Source organism: Eschscholzia californica, unplaced genomic scaffold (assembly GCF_041429995.1).
Source record: "Eschscholzia californica isolate CP2 unplaced genomic scaffold, dmEscCali1.0.p SCAF_3, whole genome shotgun sequence".
Classification (NCBI taxonomy): Eukaryota; Viridiplantae; Streptophyta; class Magnoliopsida; order Ranunculales; family Papaveraceae; genus Eschscholzia; species Eschscholzia californica.
In genome coordinates this window covers 37547658-37568883 of record NW_028238420.1, presented here as the reverse complement: position 1 = coordinate 37568883, position 21226 = coordinate 37547658, and the positions used below count along the sequence as shown (strand labels likewise).

At 34.0% G+C, this 21226-nt stretch overlaps 1 long non-coding RNA gene across 1 annotated transcript; it reads right to left on the bottom strand.

Annotated features, from left to right (window-relative positions):
• Positions 1-15794: 15794 nt before the first annotated feature.
• On the bottom strand, positions 15795-17865 carry LOC147550008 (uncharacterized). The gene is made up of 2 exons (XR_015237958.1): positions 17560-17865; positions 15795-16672 (listed from the first exon to the last, which is right to left on the bottom strand). It is a non-coding gene; the product is annotated as an uncharacterized LOC147550008 (long non-coding RNA).
• Positions 17866-21226: the final 3361 nt, after the last annotated feature.

Genomic DNA, 21226 nt, shown 5'->3' with positions numbered 1-21226 from the left:
GATACTTACATCTCACTTAACAGTGACTAGGGTAAAGCCTGTGCCCGTACGACACAGAGTTTTCTGTAAGCATGTTACATCGAATTAATTATAGACGTATACTTTAGTTATTTAAAAATCTTCAAGTAGGCAAAATAAAAATGATAACTCTAATAATAGTGGAGATTTTATTAGGTTGTTTGGAGAGAGGAGGGTAAATAGAGAGATAGGGATCATATGAATTTAAAAGGAGAGAGAAGATTCGGGGGGGGGGGGGGGGGGGTAATTATTTTTACTTTTACACATTTATTTTCTAAAGACTCTTTGAAAAAATGGGTCGTAATTCACAAATAAGAAATGAAAGTCCGAGATTTATAGATTCAAGTTATGACATGACAAAAGACCTTTGTTATTTGTTATACAGATAGTTTATTCTTATTCCACCACCATCTCTCTCAAAATTCCAACTATGGGACACTATTTCCTTTGTCGGAACTCTTTATTCTGAGAAGGAGATCTATTCTTTAAAAACAAATTTTAATTTCAAATGATGTAGGTGAAAGTGGAGATTATTAGAGAAAAAAATGGTGATGGTGCCATTCAGATGTGATGATAAAGATGAAAGATTAAGATAAGGAGAGAAATAGAGACAGGGAGAGAAAGGGAAAAAAATGGTATGTTGGTCGTGGGTGGTCATGTTCAGAGCCGATGGTGGTCTTGGTTGGAAGGTGGTGAAGATGATGACCTTTTACCTGCCTTGACTTTTGAGGGGTCCTATGTGAACGTATCGGCTATGTCCCCCTATATCACATACAGTATTAGTCTTTGTGTTTTGTGGAGATTTTGTCTTTTAAACATCTTATTAGTTAGGGTGTGTTTAACACTTTAACTTTAATACAAAACAAACCTAATATCTATTATATAAAACAGAAGGGAAGATGCTGACTGAGACAAACACCCTTTTTTTTAAATAAAAGACTAGGTTATATCCCGTGCCTATGGCACGAAGTTTTGTAAAACAAAGTAATCGTTTGAACATGTATATTCGATAAACACATAAAAAAAATTAGGTGTGACATTATTTTAGAAAAAAAACTATAACATACTATAAATGAACAAAAGCTTTCAATAAAAAAAAGAAACGACTTTTGTCGGTGTAGTTCTTTGACTCATTTCCAAAGATATTACATTGTATAAATTAAAATTGTCAACATCAAAAGGTTCCATTAAATGGAACCAGGGAATGGTCAAGAAATCCTACAACATCCAATTTTTTTTTTTTTTTGAAAAATCAAATAAAATACAGATAAACATTATGATATAGGCAATTAACACAATTCATTTTGTTTCGCAGAAAATAATTTATGTATCATAAATATTGAATAATTCATTCAATATTTCCCACATTATATGATACATAACTCATTTTGTATTCATCATAATGCTTTCTGTTATCATAATAATTCATTTTTATATTGCCAATTACAATAGTGCTCATGGATTATCCTTCGCAATCATCAAAGTAGAGAAGACGACTCTATTCATAAAAAAAAAACGACTCTCAAATCTGAGGGTTGTGATAAAATTTCTACTCACGTTGGTCAATTATTCTCTGACAGTGCGAAGGCATTTGCGTTCGTCCTTTCTCAATAAAGTATAAACACGGATCACGATTTGAGTTTGTGAAGAATGATTTAAAGTATGCCACAACAGTTTACCTATAGAAGATTGCAACAATGTCCAACCATGGTTGGGCACCATTGAAATGCAAAAGAAAATCTTTTATTATTGTTATCAGTAAAACACATTATGTTCCAACTTATTCTCATTATTAAGTATGTGTTATATAACTTTCAATAAGAAATGTATGTTTGGCATATGAAAATATTCATTTTCTCTCGAACAAAATTTATATTTTTCAATTTGAAGTTTATCGATTGTTGTCTAAAAATATAACATAACAGTTTTGTTTATTTACAAATCAACATTTGTATATAAAAAACATACTTAAGTAAATGAAAAATACATTTTACTTCAAACAAAATAGATAAATTTTAATAACAAAAAATAAAATACATTGTTTGTTAGTGAAATATATTAAAAGATTTTTCATTTTCGATTTGCAATCTTGTAAAAATTGATTTGCAATCTCGTATAAACTGATGCTATCCAATCGCATCAGCGATGTAGCCACCCATTAATTTTCCTTTATCGTTTTTATTTTTAGAACTTATTCCAATAATCTGCAGATTGTTTTTTTTTTTTGGATTTAGCTCTCTTATCCAATAAAAAAATTAATATTATCTACCAAAATAGAAAATGTCTGAGAAAACACAAATATTGTTTTTGCTAATAAACTTTCATTTTCGTATTTTGGTATTTTTACTGGATAATAACACATTACTTTGCGTTAAAAAACGTATGTTGTCACGTATTATAAAAATATAACTTTTACTAGATAATAACATATCAAATTGCGCATTATTATGACCACAAATCATATTTTGTAAATCACAATATGGAAAATCATAGTACAAAACATAATTTGAAACAACATGTTTACGAACAGAAAATATATAAAATGGATGTAATAAACAATTTGTGAAACGGTACAGAAGCTAAAACATAATTTTGAAGATAAAACCCTAAAAATAAATAAAGATGATGAAACATAACCTTGAAGATGAATCCGTACAAACTCAAGCATAAAGCAAGCAAGAAGCTGAAGCTTCATGGTTTTCTAGAGCTTCTCATGAGCATTTTCAAACCTTAATAAAACATTTTCAATCATTAATGAGGCTTAAAGATGTAGACGATGAATCATTCATTACGTTTTGTTTCTGACGTTTAGGGTTCCGATTATGCTCTATAATGTGTTTGGTGAACCTTCTGAAATGTATGGTGAAGAAATAAGAAATATTGAGAGATCGAGAAAGAGAGAGCAATGCTTCTTCTCGATTTCTAGAGAGAGAAACTGAGATGAAGTAGGTTTTTTGTTGGATGAATACACGTTTTGTTGTGTGGGATGGATTGAGGTCGTCTGACTCCTTAAAATTTGAACGGGAATTGAATAGGAATTAGGTCGGAAGAGATTTCATGTCTACGAGGGTAATTAAATTTTTTTTGATGAGAAATACAGGAAGAACAAGAAAAAAACTAACAAATTACGCTACATTCATAATAAAAGACGGCGCAGTATTCCAAATCTTCTTTTGCCGATTGATTCTCCCCCATTTTGCCAGCTTGTCAGCTTTCGCATTGCATTCTCTGGGAGTGTAAGTGAAGATCATTTCGGTGAAGTGATTACGGAGCTTCATTGTCGATGAAATGATCTGTTTCGATTGCCACATGAGGCCATCACTTTGGTTGTTTGCAAAGTTTACCATATTAAGGTTGTCACTTTCTATATGAATGAATTTGATTTGGAATTGAATTGCCCAAGTTATGCTGAAGTGTAAGGCTAGACTCTCACATTCCTCCACGTTTTGTGCACGAACCGTATCTGCTGCTGCTATAACAAAGTTAGCCTGTTCATCATGTATAATACAACTTATTCCTGCTGGTTCCGTGAGATTCCTGAAAGGTGCATCTATGTTAATCTTGAGAAATGGTGTCGATGGAGGTTTCCATTGGTGTTGCTTTGGTTGTTTCCTGCACTTATTAGTTAGTAAATATTCTGTATTCAATGGTGAGGTAGAAGAATGTTTAATCCTTTCAATGATTTGAACCGGAGTTTGCTTAATGGTTTGGAAGCAATTTTCGCATCTAGCTTTCCAAATAAACCACATAATTTTAGCATATAGGCTCGTTTGCTCTTCATCTAATCGTTTCCACTGTTGAACCCACTGAGCAACAGAGTCTAAAGCATCAGACCGAATATGGAAGTGAAACCAAATGGCCTTAGCATAGTCACAATGCAACATCACATGGTCTAAAGATTCCTCCTCAGTACAATGGATACAGTTATAAATATTTCCAATGAATTTACCTATTTTCCTTCTAACAAGTAAGCTATTAGTGCAGCATTTCCAAAGGAATAGTTTGATGCATGGAATCATATTGATATTCCAGATAAATAACCAGTCTATTGTTTCCTGCTGATAGAGATTATTACTATTTCTTAGGTAGTTGTACATCGACTTTATGGAGAATTTACCTGATTTGGTCAAAGACCATATTGCCGTATCTTCTTTATCTGCTTGTAGCTGGATGCTTAAAATCACGTTACCTGTATCATTGTCAAAACAGTTGTTAATTATATTCATATTCCAAGTATTATTTTCAATTAGTTGGGCAACCCACTTAATATTGGTAGCGCTACGGTTAACAATAGGAGGAGGATGATCGGGGATCCAATAGTCGTTCCATATGTTAATCTTCTCTCCTTTGTTGACGTCCCAGAAGATTAAGTTGTTAACCTGGTTAAACTGCTTGCATATATTTTTCCAAGACCACGAGTGGTTTTGTTTGGGTGCAGAAGGATATACCGTTTTAGGAAAATATTTATCTTTAAGAATTTGCACCCAAACCGAATGAGGGTTGTTGATAATACGCCAGATAATTTTGTTAAGGAAGACTTGATTATCCAGATGGGGGAGACGAAAACCCAACCCTCCTTGATTGCGGGGTTTACATATGGCGGGACAGCTGATGGTGTGAAAGGTTTTGGATTTTCCCCACCAGAAAGTCCTTTGTGTGGACTCAATGCTGTTACTAATGCCTTTGGGTATGCCTTGATTACGAGGGTAATTAATTAGGTCCAAAGTGCTAAATAACTAAAATCCTTTTTTGGGAGGATATGACTTTAATCTATTTTTGTGTTTTATTTTAGGTCTTATCCTCATGGACCCAATTAAATATAATCTATATAACAAAACAGGACTTGTTTTGCTGACTGGGACAAAATGAATGCTCCCTTTCGCTGACTAGGATTGCACATGTGGTCCACTTGCTAACTAGATAGAATGTGTCCTTAGCAACATAAATTTGGCTGTCCAAATTCACGTATTTTAATCAAAACCTTTAAACTCTTTATTAGTTTCAAATTTAACCGTTGATTACTTGATTTCATCCTTCTTAAAAAATGGTGTGTGGGGAAGGGGTCATTTCAGTTTCCCCATCCACGTTTTCTCTCTTTACTTGGTGTGACCTTTCATGGGAATGCACCCGAATTTCGATTTCTTCATATTCCGTTAATTGAATTCATGTCAATAAATCCATCTTTTGAAACCATTATTCTCTATTTATTTCTCCAAATAAATGTTATCTTTGATCATCCTCTTCTCTAGACCTACTCTTTACTATATTTGTTTGTTCTGAGTTTTACATCTTCACAATCTTTATTTTTTTATATTTTTTTTAGAGCACAATCTCTATCTTATTCGTTCAATTTGTTTTTTCTTACATTGAAATTTTGCAATTGATTCTTTCATTTTTTGTTATCGTGTTTGTTGCAGGTGTTATATGAACTTGATTGGGAATTCGACCTTGAGGTGTATAATCACAACTGAATTGTATTTGCATATGTTATTGTTCATTTTTTCTTTTATGGAGCTCTCTATTTTTGTATGGTTGTGTAAGGATTTGCAATATCTACAATAATCCAAACATGGAGCATATGATGGGCCTAGAAAGTTTCCTAAATAGGTCACCACCCGCAAGTATACGGGTGTCAAGTAGTAAACCCGGTAAGACCGGAGTCGATCCGCGGAGACTAAGTCAAACTCAACCTTAAACCTAAAACTAACTTGGATTTTTGAATTCGATTTTGATTTTTGACGATTGAATAGTAAAGTATTAAAATAACGTAAATAAGTAATAACGGCGAACGGATGAATGGAGGAGAAGTCTAGGGTTTTGAATCTATTTTAATCATGCATAAACATCGATTTAAATCTATTACCTTTTGGTGACTAAACGAATAATCAATTCTTAAGGACTCTAACTATTATTTATCAACTATCAAGTATCAAATATTAAAGAACCTAATCTAAATATAATGGATCAAGACTATCGAAGTATAAGTAATGAAAAACTCAAAAAGAAATTGAAATATGTCTAAGCACTTAAGTTGTCGAAATAATCATCTAATAATCATGCATAACAAAAACGTCATCAAAACCCTAAACTATGTATTTAGCTACTCATCACTAAAGAGATCATAATCATGGTGGGATAAATGAGAAATAATAATATTAAATAAAGAAAAAGAATCGAAGAAGAAAACACCTTTTTTCTCGCGAATTTCCCTCTGTGCAGCCAAACAGACCCTTAGAGAAAATAATTTTCTCTTCTTCCCGGAAACGATTTCCTGGTGAGAAAATTATTTTCCTCGACTGGTTCTTCTCTCTCTACTGTTTTTTCCTTCTTTCTCTCTCTAAACTTTCTCTTTCTCCCTCTAAAACAGTAATGTAACTCTTCTTTTCTCTCTCTAATCAAAACAGTAAAGAAATAGAGAGATTTCAATCGGTTTTACTAATTCAAAAATATATCTCTCTACAATTTCTCTATTTCTCTCTGTAATCTCCCTCTCTTACAATTCTTTCTCTCTCTACAATCTCTCTCTCTGTTTCTCTCTTTCTCTCACAAAAAGAGAAGAAATTAGAGGAAGAAGAAAATGAAAGTAGTTGCTCCCTGTTTTGGCCGTGGAGGATCAAAAAATGGATAAGCTGAACACTTTTTTTTTATGATAATGGTGTACTCTTTTGTTTTATTCCCAGCCGAGAGATCCCCTCTCTCTAACTTCCCTTTCTCGGTTTGTAAGAGAGAAGGAAATAAATCTTTCCTTTCTCTCTCTAAAACCAGAGAAGAGAGAAAGATAACTTTCCCTTCTAATCACCACGGTTGTAACGTTTCTATTTCTGTCTTCTTTCTGTTTTTATGTTGGATACCAGCTTTCTCTTTCCCTCTCGGTTCTTTCTATAAGGAAAAGATTTCCTTATCTTCCATGTTCACTGTTATACTGTTGGGATTTAGAGAAAAGGAAGGAGAAGGGAAGTACCCAATCAACGTGTGCTTGTTGGCAAGAGGAGAAGATTTGGTGCTATGCGGCTTACTGGAACAACATACAACACGCTCCTTGGATGACGCCTCGTGTCACTGATGGGCCTAGAAAGGTTATCCTAAATAGGTCTACACCCGCAAGTGCACGGGTGTCAAGTTATAATATTTCCGGTAAGACCGGTTCGTTCCTCAGAGACTAAGTGAAACCTATTCTAAGACTTGGAAGTAACTCGGTTTTGATTTTGAAATTGGTTTTTAGTTTTGGTTTTAAATTAAAATAAATAAAATAAAATTACAGAAAGAAAATAATTACAAATGATACAAGGAACTCAAATGGGGGAGAGCCTAGGGTTTTCTGAATCCGTCTTCCTAACAATTCTAACGACAATTTAATTTGGTCTAATTCGATTGTTCTTTGTATAACTCAGGTTTTCAGTCCATGGATGGTCTAAAAACCCGGAAGATATTATCGTTAAAATAATAAAAACTTTAATAAATTGTCGAGAAAATGATTATTACGACTTCATCTAAACCCTAGATAGAGAATTAGTTACTTATGGACATGAAATAAAAGAATTTGGAAAATAAAGTAAAGAGAGGGAGAAGAAAACTTAACTTTTTCGCTATTTCAGAACCAAACAGGGCCTTAGGGAAAGATTTTCCTTTTGTTTTCCCAAAATTCTGCCAAACAGACCCTTAGGGAAAACGATTTTCTCGTCTTCCCGGAATCGGTTTCCCTGTGAGAAAATTATTTTCTCACCTATTTTCTCATCTTCTTCAACCTTCTTTCTTTCTGTTTCTTTCTCACTCTTTCTGTAATCTCTCTCTCTCTTTCTCTTTAATCTCCCTCTCTCTCACTAAGAGGTAATAAACAACAAGAGAGATCAAATATCAAGAAAAATCAAATTAATCTCTTTAAAACCGAATTTCTGTTTCTCTCTCTCTCTACAATAGCTCTCTTTCTGTTTCTCTTTCCCTCTCTACAACTCTCTCTTTCTCTCACAAAAAGGAAGAATTACAAACAGAAGAAGAAGAAGAAGAAAGGTAGATGATGATGATGATGATCTCTCCACGGTTTTATGTCTCTGTTCTTTTTTTCTTTTCGTTTCTGTTTAACCCGAGACCCCCTACATCACTCTCTCTCTCTCTCTAATATCTCTGTTAAATTGAGCTCGAGAGGCTTCGTCCCATCCGAGATGATTTTAGCTCTCTTCTCTCTCTCTGTCTTATACCAGCCAAACCGAGAATCTCAATCTCCCTCAAAATCTTTGTTGTTTTAGGAGATAAAGATGAGAGAGAGAGAGAAAGATCATCAATCCAAATCAAGAGAAAATACTTTCTCTATTTTAAAATCTCTTTCCTTCTTTGATTCCAGCCGAAATCTGATCTCCTTCTCTCTTTAATTCGAAATCTCGGTTCATCTCTTTCCTTCCAGCTTCTATTCTTTGTTTTATCATTGTCTTTCGAAATCTCTCATCGAATTTCTCTCTGAATCCAGCCCACATTCAATTGAAATTTCTTTCCTTCTCTCTCTCTCTACTGTTTGTTATTCTTTCCAATTTAAGAAGATACATGGAGAAAGAGGAGAGAAGTTCACGTGTTTCGGGTTACCATGCTACGCTGGATTCGGATAAGCTAGGGTGCAATAGGGAGTACCGGTACTGAGTAGAGAAGCCGTCAGATGGATTTGTTCTTGCGTGTCGCCTAGGGATCACTGGATTTTCCCGGGACCATGGGAGTATAATGCGTAGCAATGCACTGAATCAGCGCTTGGACTGATTCCCGAAATATCCCAACTGCCCACCAGTGTACCAAGAATTTGTCCCTCACCGCCAGATTGTTCGCCACGTGTCACTGAAAGATCCAAGTTGATTTGATTTTGACCGAAACTTTGATCCGCTCTATTTTGCTCATCCGGGCTCCGATTCGACTCCCGTTTTCGCCTTTGGACTCGTCTTGGACTCTACTCTCATCCGAGCACCAATATTTGCCAAAATACCCTTGTCATTAAAATGACCAAAATGCCCCTCAAGCATGTCTTTATCATAGTGTTTTTGCATCGAACTCCGTAAATGAGACCTGAGAAAGAAAATCAAACAAATCATCAGAGTAACAGCTCGAATTGGACCAACTAACCCGAGTTAAGAGATTCAGATGGGACATTTTCATGTCTCATCAGTCACCATAGCAAGCTGATCGTCGGATCTAGTGGCCGCACGGAGGGAAACATGCGTCACATTATACAGGATCAGCACTTGGAGAAAATCCCGAGAATGTCCCGCTGGTGCCCACCTTTGTACCGAATTTTTCGTACTAACGTCCAGATTCGTGCCACATGTCATTGAAATGCCCTAACTTGACCGGATATTGACCAAAACTTTGACGTGATAAAATTATCTCATCCGAACTCCGATTTGACCTCTGTTTCCGCCGTTGGATTCGTCTTGGGCTCTACTTTCATCCGAGCATCAAAAATTGATCACAACTCGCTGAAAATTAAAATGACCAAAATGCCCCTCTTTCATCTATTTTTCGAGCCCAAATCCGTAGAAGATACCTGAGAAAGAAAATCAAACAAATCATCAGAGTAACCGCTCGAATCGGACTAACTGACCCGAGTTAAGAGATTCAGATGAGACATTTTCATGTCTCATCAGCATATCATTTTCTTCATTAACTTGGTTCGAAACTCGACAAACTTCAGGTATACAATCACAACTGAAATATACTCATAAGATGTTTCCAAATATATAAGATTTGGAATAACTCTTTACGTTTATGTCACTTGAAATTTTTCATCATTATATATGTCCCTACTTTGTGTATTTGTAGTTTTATAAGGTTGTGTTTTTATAAAGGACTAGATATAGCCCGTGCCTTCGGCACGGTGCAATCCATTTTCAAAATATAACAAAATACGACAAAATCAAACATATCGTATAATATTTAATGGAAAATTTAGGATGATAGATGTTCGCAAGATCCATAAATAAGATAACATAATGGAGAAAATTTAGATATATATGGTGTCGATAGGGTTTAAATTGTTTTGGAGGTGGAGGGATGTAATAGATGTATGTTTTATCTTGATTATAATGTAATTTATGTGATCTAATTTTCGTCTAGATCACACCAATTCATATAGAAAGATAAAATTTAGATTGCGAAGATTTGAAAAGTGTTGTTCTTAAGGTATAAGAAAACAAACAAAAATTTACGTCGTTAACGTATAAAACTATCACCTTCTATTCGTCGCCTTTTTTTGTTGCATATATCAACAGTACTAAAGGTGCTAGAACCCATCAAAAGTATAATGGTTTACAAGAGCACACTGGTCTACCAAGACATAAACAAAACTCTCAAAACAGAAAAGCATAAGCTGTAACCTAGCCCCATATCTAAACAGTTTCAAGAATAATAGGGACCCTAGTATAAGCACAAGAAAACAGAAGCATAATTTCATACATCATTTGTTAACTCTTATTCTGACAACCCACGTAACATAATTCCTATTCTGATAACCCCTGCCCTATCTTTGTCTATTATCCTATACAACTCCACATTGAAATCAGATGGTAGTAGGCCCTCTTTTATTCTGGCTGGTATTCTTTCCTTGAACACCTCAAAACACAAAGGGCAAAAGTGACATGATTCGCTCTGCCTACTTGTATGTGTCCATCACAACTTTGCCTACATGTATACAACTCATCATCCATTAAACATCAATAGTTCAGAACAATGAACTTAAAGATAGGAAAGTAAAGGGACAAAGAGAAGGGCAAAGGCTATACTTTCTTCGGATCATAAACGACATACTCATTATACTCTAAAGGTATGTCTTTGTACTCATAGGTGACAACTCGGGCATCAGGCTCTTTAAAGCCCCCCTTACATCTGAAGTGTTCAGATTCTTCCATTTTCTTTCTCTCTGGACCTTTCAATCTTATTTCATTTTCTTCAAACGAGTTCGTATCATGTTTTTTTAAGAGTCAAAGATCAGTTGGTATTCACGAAACTGTAAATGTTGAAAAAAGTAAAAGTCCCCATATTTACCGTCACTAATACCAAAACACGGTTGTGGTTGTTATGGCGTTGGTACAGATATGCATGAAAGCTAACATGGGAGACTGGTTATAAAATTTATCTGAATCAGACTAAAAGAAAATATTTATACGATATATATCAAAATAAGATCGAAACGATGTTAAATATGTAATCATATATTCATATTCATCAACCTTGTAAGACATACCTTCATCCTTCTCCCTTGTAAATTTGGTGAAGAATATGTCCTTAATTTGATGGATTCTAAGAAAAATCCAATCCATTTCTTGTAATCCTTATGAAACATACTCTTTTCCTTCTCCTCCTGTAAATGATATCGAGCATGTCATAAATTCAAATTCAATACAAATTTAAACTGAAAAATAAATGATTGGTAAGAGTAAGAGAGTACTCAAATTTCAAGAGACCATGAAAGAGACTGTTGAAGTTACATAGGCAGTAAAAAAATCTAACAAACGAACCCTAGAAACAATAAAAATAACCATAATACAAATCAAACTCAAAGAAACCCTAGAAACAATTAAAGGTTTAGATATTTTTATTGAAGTTTAGATAGAACTAAAACAATGAAAGGTTTTTATACTTCATTATAAAGATATGTACAAAGATACTGATTAGTTTATCCTATACTGCGTTAAATATGAAACTAAAGCGTTATTCTCCACGAGAAAGTTTGGACTGATTCTTATAAACCTTGAAGTGATCGAAGATAAATTTCCAAACTATTCTAAGATTTTTTCTATTATCTATAATACCTGCATCTATCGAGCATTTATTTTTTAGACCTAAAGTATAGGTTCAACTTCAAAACCCTTAACTTTGTCTGCTTTCAACATACCTCCTATTACAACTCTTTAACCATATTTTCCATTTGTAACTAAAACTCTAATGTACCCAAAGTTTCCCACAAAAACCCCTCCCCTCCCTTGTATCCTAGTATGGGTATGATAGATGGAAGTGTTAGATGTTAAGGAACTCGAAAAGCTACCAAAAGTATATAAAAGATAGGGACAGGTGAAAGTCAAAAATAAAAAATATTTAGAACTCACCATAGTTCAAAGAAAGCAATATGACTAAATGATAGTCTTTAAGTAGTTCTAGAAAGTAAACCTGCACCATAACATCAAACAAAACTTTCATGCCTCTTCAAACAAAACACTGCAAACCTCTTTTGAAATTGATTCAAATTACCGTAATTAAACAAATGTTATCCGAACAAAGTTGATGAAGAGGGTAACAAGCTGCTAAATCAAAAAAAGAAGTCATCCTTAAATTCAATAATCCATCGAAGAAAGCCGCCAAAAAAAGTAAAGAGCTAAGTAAAAAAAAAGAAAACATACCCATGTTCCATTTTTTTTTTCGGAATTCGGCGCGATCATCGTCATTGAGGAATTATATCAAATGTGTTTTATGCAACTTTAAATAGTGAATCTTCATGCTCCAAACATGCGAAATTTTCAATCTTTATCCTTCCATACTAACATGATGAACTTCAAAAGTGCACTTATCACTATAGAGCTGCAGAAAAAATAAATTAAAGATTTGGAACGGCAAAAAATATACCATCCATATAACAAACATTAGCTTAGAAATCCAAAATCTAACATCAGTTATTTCATTCAATACCCAGAAACACAGAAATCCAAAACGAAATAATCATTTCATCAACCGGAACTAAGAGGTAGTGAGAACTAATTTGAACCCTAAAACTGATTATGACAGGATTGCTAAAGCTTTTAGGTTACTTTCCTCTTCATCATGAAAGTGTATTCAAACTCAACTTTAAAAGGGAGATTTTGATGCCCTTACCCAATGAGATTCAAATAAAAGAAAATTTCTGAAAGTGGTACAAACCTTTTCTCCAATATGTGTAAGTTGTTATCCATTGGTAACCAACACCAATTAGAACCTGATGAGAGAGAGATAAATGCTACAATTATGAGAGAGAAGAAGTAACCTAAAACATCATTAAATTTTGTAACGGAAGGAGGATAAGAGGCATGTCAGAAATGAGAAAACAATTTTAATGAGGAAGAGCTAGGGTCCTTAACGCTCTTCTGGTGGAATAAAGGGAAGGGTGTAGATTAAAAGAATGGAGGGTGTAGATTAAAAGAATTAAGTGGGTTTAGTCACCTTTTTTAGTGGATCAATAAATCAAGGTGGGTAATAGATATGAAGGTAAAAAATGTTTCAAAATTGCAACGGACGACCGGATTTGTCTTTTGTCTTGTCCCAGTCAGCAAAAAACTTTGCGTTTTATTATATAGATTTGCAAGCTCTTCATGAGTCTTCATAGGGAACATATGATGTTTCTTCTTTAGCCTCCTTCCTTCTTTGACATACTTTTTCTTTTCTTCCATATAATGAAGTGTGTACATATTATAATCTCTTTCTATATATATACACATTTTGTTAGCATTCCTGGTCGGCCATATGACTCACACATTCAAGGTGGGAAAGTAATAAGTTCTCTACGGTGTTTCCAAAACAATGCCTGTTCAATGCCTAAAAAAAATAAAAAAATGTTTGTTCTTCTTGTTCATGTTGATTCTAGAAAAGAGGATTCAAGTTCGCTACCACAAAGAGAAATCCATTCACATAAACGGATTATAAATTTATCCTGAATTCCAAGTTGAGACAAACTCTCTATTTGTACTTTATATCTTCCTAATTTTTACACTGTGTTTATATTTGTAATTATCTCATTTGATCTTTCTCTCACTTTAATTCTTCACAAAGTTTATTTTTCGTTTACACCCACATGCTCCAAAAGTCAAATTCGACTATTAATTGTTCATTACTTTTGTTCTGAAGTCATTATCCAATCATAAGTGTTTCGACCAAGGACGATATATTCACACCCATGTTATTAAACAGGTAATGTTAATAACATTTATATTCAAAATTTAATCTTCAATGTTTTTCAACTTCTAACGTTAAAAGGTGTTTGATGAAACGCACAAACCAGATCTTGAACCATGGACTATATTAATTAAAGGTAAAATAAATGGAGCCTATCTTTGCACCAACATAAAGCCTCGAACACATGGCCTTCAGGTCAGAACTTAGGTTCATAACCACTCCGGCCAATGTTCTTGGCAATGGAGCCTATTTTGATGGTGCTCTGTTATAAAACGCCATTTGCATGGGTTCAACCTAATTAAGTAACACTTCAATTTAGGGTTATATATATGATTTATGGTTTTTTTTATATTCAATTTGTTTATTCACATGTGTATACCAATTATGAATAATCATTGATTTCCATGTATAACATGATATATGAATTGGAAACAACAAAATGTTTCTCAATCGTTAGCTAAAATTCCAAAAGTTCCATGACCACCTGAGGAAAATTACCAGAGGTCTTAGTCACCACTTTTCGTCACCAACACCATCAAGAAAGACGCTCGACTAGCTAAGTATGTTTATAAACTTTGATTTCTTTTAAGGTACAACTTTAATAAAAATCAAATGGAGAAGAACCACTTATTCCGCTTCATGAACACATCCCTCAATTGTGTAACAAAATGTACATTCTTAGAGAAAGAAATCCTTTCATCTTCGTAATAGTTCTCAACCAATCCGTAGCGAACCAAATCCTAAATGAAAGTGCTCGTGCCGAAGGCACGGGTTATGCCTCGTTTATTTAAAAAAGAAAGAAAAGAATAAGGGTCCGTTTGATACGTGTGAAAATATTTGATGTGAAAGTTGTTTTCTTTCTCGTGGGAAAGAAAACCATTTTACCATGTTAAAATGCAAATTTAAGTGTTTGATACAACCTAGGATTTCCCCAAAAAATTCAAATTCAAGTGTTCGGTAAGATTGTGAAAGTGAAACTAGTAATAAAATGGCATAAATAGAACTTATTAGGTTGATTTTATAAATGGCCGATGGTATTAGATAAACAAAAAAAAAAACAAATACAATAATAAAACGGACACTCTATCACATTAATTTTAATGTTCAAGTAATTTGCATTAACATCCCCTTCAAAGAAACAAAAAATAAGCAACATAAATAGAGTAGAGGAAATCTATGAATGATGTCGCCAACGGTACTCTTCACACATAATTGTTGCTAACTAATCTTTTTTTAAATACCACTCTGGTGTCGGTCCAAGTATGGCACTTTGTTCTTCAGGTGAAGGTTCAAATTCAGTACTTTCAAGTGGATCACTTCGCCTCACATATCCAACGGATCTACATTCATTATGTGGTTGTGAATGATCCAACAAGCTATTACCATATAAACTTGTGTTGTGAAGTCGTAAAATGTAAATGCTCGTAGGCAAGCAAATCTTTTTAAGTAACCCAAAACACCTTTCTATTACATTTCTCAATGAAGAATGTCAATAATTAAATAACTCTTTAACATTTGCAGGAAGACGACCACGATGTTCGTTGAGATGATAACGGACTCCACGATAAGGTGTCATAAAACCAGGAGCATTTGGGAAATCTATGTCACCTAAGCAGTATTTCCCTATGAATACTAAGTGTTGTAGTTGAAACAATTTAATCAAGCTATGCAACAAACATATAACTATGGATTATGAAACTAACCAGTTGGGATAGTCAATGAGTCAATTGGACTTTTTAATGCGGATTTCATTAATACTCGACCATCACGAGCCGATCATTCCCATCCAGCTAAAACATACATAATTCTCATATTGAAACCACATTCTACAAGAATATTTTGTCGTATATCACCTTTATGGTTACGAAATATTGGTTGATCCTTGGTTAGCACAGTTGCATATATATATATATATATATATATCTACCATCAATAGCCCCCACAACATTCTACAAGTAAATTAAGCAGCATACTATACCTTAAAGTAATGATGCCAAGCTTTACACAAAACAAATTTAGAAACTAGTTATCATCCATGATTAACTTAAAGTAATGATGCCAAGCTTGGGGACACATACTATCATTAGGAGATGATCTACTATCAGGGAGTTTTAATAAGTCTTTCTGCATTTCAAGACAACATTAAAGTAACAACTTATTGTCTCTCCTGAACGAATAAAATTGAAGTTCGCATTTCTATTCTTGATGTCATGGCCGATAATAAAGAGGATGATCGCAACTTGTTCTTCAACTGTTATGTACCTTCCGTCATACAAACCCTTCAATTTTAGCTTATTACACAATATGCGGAATGAAGTTCTATTTATCTGAAGATTTTCATGACATACTCGATCACTTTCGTTGTATAACCGCTTCAAAAATTGTTCTCGATGTTTGTTCAAACTTGTTGAATCCTTATAATTGGTGGACGCTTGCATTCCATTACCATGTCAATTGTACAAGCAACCATACATACTATGTAAAGAATTTCTTCTTCATCGTCATCCACAACACTAACTCCACCATCCATTGTAGTAGTTTCTTCATCCATGTTCACTCAATCTAAAACCTATCAAAATTAGCTGACTTTTCCACCTGATGATAACCCTTTAAAAGAATACCAATCACTTCAAACACGCTAGTTCGAGTAAATATGAACACCAATAAACTTTTTGTTTATTAGCATCACAAGCGATAAACTCTTTCTTGCTACCTTTAATACTCATGTGAACATTGGAATTGATGGGAAAGACGCCTAAGAACTCTGCAAAGATGAAACAATAAACTAACTATGAAAATCTCTTAAGGGCATTGTTTCAAACAGTTTACGTACATGATTAAAGAAGTTTGAAATCAAAAAATTATATTGAAGTGGTAAAAAAAAAACTTGAAATAAGAAGAATTCATGATCACACTCCTAATAGTTGCACAAGTAATTAACACCCAATCTTGTCAGCTGTTTTGTATCAACTCAAGATTCTTTGATCCTTTATTAGTAAACTTTGAATTCCTTCACAAACTACGACCCATCTCTCTATCTCTCCTCAATCAATCAAAAGCAATTCACTCAAAATCCAATACCACCAAAAAAACAGTACAACAAAAAACAATACTAGAAAAAGCAATCTCCATTGAATCTAAAAAAACTCAGATCATCGATTCATTCAGTATGTGTCTGACCATCTCAATTTGTGTTCAAACAAGAAACATAATTGTTACTTTCTTGTTCGAATTGTTGGTAATACAACTGCTGAGATAACATCACAGTTTAAGACCACTAAAGATGTAATAACCGAAAGTAAACTGAACTTCATCAATAGGACTTAATTATGCATTTCACATGATTTGCAATTTGAACAAACTTTTTGTTCATGGGTAGGTTATGAATAAGAAGTTTGAACAAACTTAATAATAAAACTATTAATTGAAGTGGGGTTGTATAATCGATTCAACTCACGTTTCTGTTCATCATTTACAGTTTAAGTACCCTAAATACCCCACTAAATTTCAAAATCAGATAACTACGAAAACCCATTTTGAGATGAAAATTTGGCAGATAGCAATTAAAATAAGCAAATTCAGGGGGAAATTTGACCTAATTATTTTGGCAAACTAGCAGGTAAATGAGAAGCAAGAGGGGGACAATCTAACCTGCTACTTTGATCTGGAGAACTTCCTTTACTTTAAGAACTTTAATTTGGAAATAAAATGAAGAACCAGGTTCTAGAGAGAGAGTTCGATATAAGTAGCAATTAGGGGAAAAATCAAGTGAAGAACCAGGTTTTAGAGATAGACTTCGATCTGAGTAACAATTAGGAAAAATCAAATGAAGAACCAACTTCGATTTTGTTGTTGGGAGATAGAGAGAATCATTGGGAGAGAAAAATTGATCGAGAGAAAGAAAGAAAGAAAAAGAGTTGGGATTGGAGCCCGCGTTTTCTAGCTCATGAGAAAACCATTTTGCCACCTTCTTTGTGGTAAAATATATTTGAGGCTTTTCCAACCTTTTTCCTCATAAGAGTTCGACTTTGCCACGTTTTAGTTTGAATCAAATTGTGGAAATCGATTTTCGTAAGAAAATCGATTTTCCCACTCTATTTTCACGGGTTTCAAACGGACCCTAAAAGTAAACAGTATGTAGAAAGAAAAAAAGAGTTATTTCCCTTTTAGCCCCCTATTTTGTGACCAGCTTCCTTCTTGGCCCCTGTTTTTCATAAATTTAAATTTGACCCCTTATTTTCAAGTAAATGTCATAATTACCCTTCGTATTTCAAAATAAAAATATTAAAAAAAGAGATATTTCCACCTACCTCTCTTTTCACCTCACCTCTCTCTTCTCCGGCGAAGGTATAGTTATGGCGAGAGAGGTGAGGTGGAAAAATATCTTTTTTTTAATATTTTTATTTTGAAATTAGGAAGGGTAGTTATGACATTTACTTGAAAATAAGGGGTCAAATTTGAATTTATGAAAAATAGGGGGTCAAGAAGGAAGCTGGTCACAAAGTAAGGGCCCAAAAAGGAAATAACTCAAGAAAGAAAAAAAAAAAAAAAAACGAGAGGGACTTCTCCTAACTTATAGAGCTATTCAGGTTCTACTTTCCATCTCTCTCAATTCCTCCTCTAATAAGTTTAGAAATAAAATGTGAGTTTAGGTGTCGTTTGACAACACTGAAATAAGTTACTTCTTTTCTTATTTAAGTAGAAAAACAAAAAAGTTAGTTTGGTAATATGAAAAAATTTCGACTTCATTTAAGCTAAAATTTGACTTTATTTTAAAGTTTATATTTCCTGCTTTTGACTGAAAAATTAAGCAACTTATTTTCAACATATGCATGAATTTTACTTTACCCAAAAAAAAAAAAAAATTTGTTTACTGCGCCCAACCACCACTATACACCTTTACCACCACCAAACCTCCACCACCACTGTACCTTTCCACCACCAGACCTCCACCACCACACCTCAACCACTACCACGACCACCATCACCACCACCACTGTATCTCAACCACCACCACCATTTGTATTTCAAACACCACTACCACCACCGTACCTAAACCAACATCATACCTCCACCGCCACCACCACCACCAGCATCATACCTCCACCAGCACCATCATACCACCACCTCCACTTTCAAAAGAGTGACTATGAAAGTCATAAATCAATTTAATTGAAATCAAGTATATTATGAGAAAAAGAAAATAAAAAAGTAAAATATTTATAGAGATGATTATGACTGTATGAAGAGACATAATCTTAGAGATGTGTATCTCGTAATTTTAATTCAACCAAGGCAATGGTTCATTATTGCCAACATTCTGTGCACGACTATAGTCAAAGGCTTAATACTTCAGACAAATATACATGTTAGCACCCTTCCATCGGCCACATACTGTAGACAACTATACATGTTACCACCCTTTGATGATAGAGGGTCTGTATCTGAGAAATTGCTAAACTTAAGTTCTAACTGCCGGGAAATGCATAATTTTTTCTTAAAAGAAAAAGAAGAAGACGAATTGTATTTTTGCTTAATATTATACTAAAATGTGCCCCATAGAGAAAAAATTATTAGGTCCAACAATGAATTCAATCACATTAAAGAAATCAAACCCACACATAATGTAACAAAGTAATTCATTAAAATGCAAAATGCAGAAAACTTGGATTTGAATTTTAATTCATAAATTACAGATCAAAGGGAGAAAGAAGAAGAAGAAAAAAGAAGATGATAATATTCATAGGTGGGAGATAATAAATTAACTCATGTTTAATTTTCATTTCTTGGCGAAAAGACCACCAAATCCACCAGATTTTTTAGGAGGAACAGCTACAGAATTACCCTTTCGACCACCACTGGTAGTGCTAGTTTTCTCCTCCTCAACCTTCTTAAGAATTGGATCAGTCTCAAGCAATATTTGATCTTCTTTCTGCATTCCTCCTAGGATCCAATCAAAAAACCCTTTCTCTTCTTTGCTTGCTCCACCTTTTGCTGCTGTAGCTGCATATACTCTTCCTTTTGTTGCTACTACTGCTGGAGCAAAACCAATTGTAAATGATGCCATCTCTCTCTCTCTCTCTCTCTCTCTCTAGATGATTGGGTGTTGAAGTTCTTGTATTGGTATGAATTCAGTGGAGAAGAATGAAAGAGAGGGCCTCTATGGTTGGGATAATATATTGTTTTGTTTTCTTGAGCATGAGTTCTCCACAAGTGCCTTATCCTCATCCTTGTTTTTATTATTAATTTTTAAAAGACTTAAAATTCCAAATTTTGGTGGAAAAAAGTGTTATTGGGCCCGAAAAAATTTGTCGACCACAGGTTTCGTCGAACCAGTTGGGCCAAGTTTTATCTGTCTAACATATGTAGCCCGTCTTGGGCAACCACATCAGTCGCTGTCCTGTGATCAACCCACATATTTGAAAACAAATTACGGTATAAATATTATATATACTAGTAAAATGTGAAAGAACAAGTAGACTAATCAAATAATGGCTAGCTTTTTCTTTATGGAATTTTGAATTATCCCTAGCCATTTGATTGTTCTCGCTAAGACGTGGAATTTTACCCTGTTTTTAAATTGCGACATGACACAAATAGTTGTGATTTTGTGACGCCGTTAGAAAGATTTCACAGTTCCGAACCAAGTTAATTTTTTGTTTGAAAGTTCATAATTGAAGAACAAATCTGAAAACTGTGATAGAAATAAAGTAACAAATTTTATTTGAAATTTCACTTGAGTTAGTCCACAAAATTAGAATTGAAATAATGTATGGAATCTTGTCTCAAAGTTCACAATTGACAAATGAATGAGAAAATTGGAGTCTAAATAAAACAAAAAAATGAAAATGTAGAATTAGTACAAATTAACAATGGGGGAATTGGATTAAATAGATACTAAATTGGAATAAATTGGGTTGAATTAGGAAATTGGATTTATCTTTATATTTACAAACATAAAATGATATAAAAATCGAGTACTCATAGTTTGTAGCTTTACACACCCAAAACCCTCTCCCAAGTCCCAATCCAAAAGTACTACCAAGTTTTTGTGATCTACATATGCAAAAATGCAGTAGTTTGTAGAGACTATGAGGAAAACTTTGTTACAGCCTGCACAGATATCATCACAGTTCCGAACGCATTAGTAGCGGATGTTGGGTTTTCCTCCTAGTGGGGAAACCTAGTTGGGTTTGGATTAGGAAACCAAACCTGGGCCCGAGTCGAGTTTCTTTGGGTCGGTTACTTATGACGGTGGAATTAGGATTAAGGGGAGTCTATAAATACTACCTTAACCTAATTTAGATGTGTGTGAGGA